The sequence below is a fragment of the Benincasa hispida genome, unplaced genomic scaffold (assembly GCF_027475165.1).
Source record: "Benincasa hispida cultivar pf3 unplaced genomic scaffold, pf3_genome.v1.1 HicScf1309, whole genome shotgun sequence".
Classification (NCBI taxonomy): Eukaryota; Viridiplantae; Streptophyta; class Magnoliopsida; order Cucurbitales; family Cucurbitaceae; genus Benincasa; species Benincasa hispida.
Window position 1 is genome coordinate 1 of NW_028325642.1, and position 1,118 is coordinate 1,118.

The 1,118-nt window shown below is 44.3% G+C and overlaps 1 pseudogene; it reads left to right on the plus strand.

Annotated features, from left to right (window-relative positions):
• Nucleotides 1-9: 9 nt before the first annotated feature.
• On the plus strand, nt 10-1,114 carry LOC150031303 (rab GTPase-activating protein 22 pseudogene; annotated as a pseudogene).
• Nucleotides 1,115-1,118: the final 4 nt, after the last annotated feature.

Below are 1,118 nucleotides of genomic sequence, written 5' to 3' on the forward strand. Positions count from 1 at the left end.
TAAAGGCGGTCAACATATACAATGCAGGAAAGAATATGAAAGACTTCGCAAACAATGCCGATCTTTACTGAAGTTTGGGGCTGAGAGTATAAAGTTGGGGGCTGAGAGTATAAAGTTGGATGATGATGAGATGAACTGCAACAAGAAAGGGGGCAATCAGCATGTTGCTCATGGTGATGACTCTCCTACTTTGGAAGATGTGGTTAGTGCTAGAGAATCTATTTATAGTGACGAAAAGGCCTCAAACTTTAGATACTTGGATGGAACCTCGGGGGTTTTGTTGGAAGAGGATGACAGCTCTAGACGGATGACAAGTGTCGATGCTGATGCTTCCGTTCTAAATACTGAATCATCTGATTCAGATTCTTCTGAGGACCCTGAAGTTAGTCAAACATTCCCTTCCTCTGATGGTAGAGAGGACAATGATCCTGAGTTCACTTCCAACAATTCATCTCCCTTGGTAACAGAGGTTACATCCAAATTTCGCTGTAATGAAGACTTTACAACATGGCAGCGGATCATCCGCCTTGATGCGGTACGTGCAAATGCAGAATGGATAGCCTACGCACCATCCCTAGCAGCAGTATCAGATGATGAGGCTAGACATTGTGCCGAGGTTGTTGGTTTGAAAGATTACGATCACCTAGAGTCCTGTAGAATCTTTCACGCTGCTAGATTAGTGACTATTCTTGAAGCATATGCTCTATATGATCCTGAAATTGGGTATTGCCAAGGAATGAGTGATCTGCTTTCTCCTATAATCACGGTGATAACTGAAGATCATGAGGCATTCTGGTGCTTTGTAGGCTTCATGCGGAAAGCTCGGCATAACTTTAGGCTTGATGAGGTTGGAATTCGAAAGCAACTGAACATTGTATCTAGAATCATCAAATTCAAGGACTCCCACCTTTACAGACACCTGCAAGACCTCGAAGCAGAGGATTGCTTTTTCGTTTATAGGATGGTTGTGGTACTGTTTAGAAGGGAATTAACATTTGAACAGACGCTGTGCCTTTGGGAGGTGATGTGGGCTGATCAGGCAGCTATTAGAGCTGGTGTAGGTAAATCAGCTTGGAGCAGAATTAGGCAGCGAGCCCCACCCACGGAGGATCTGCTGC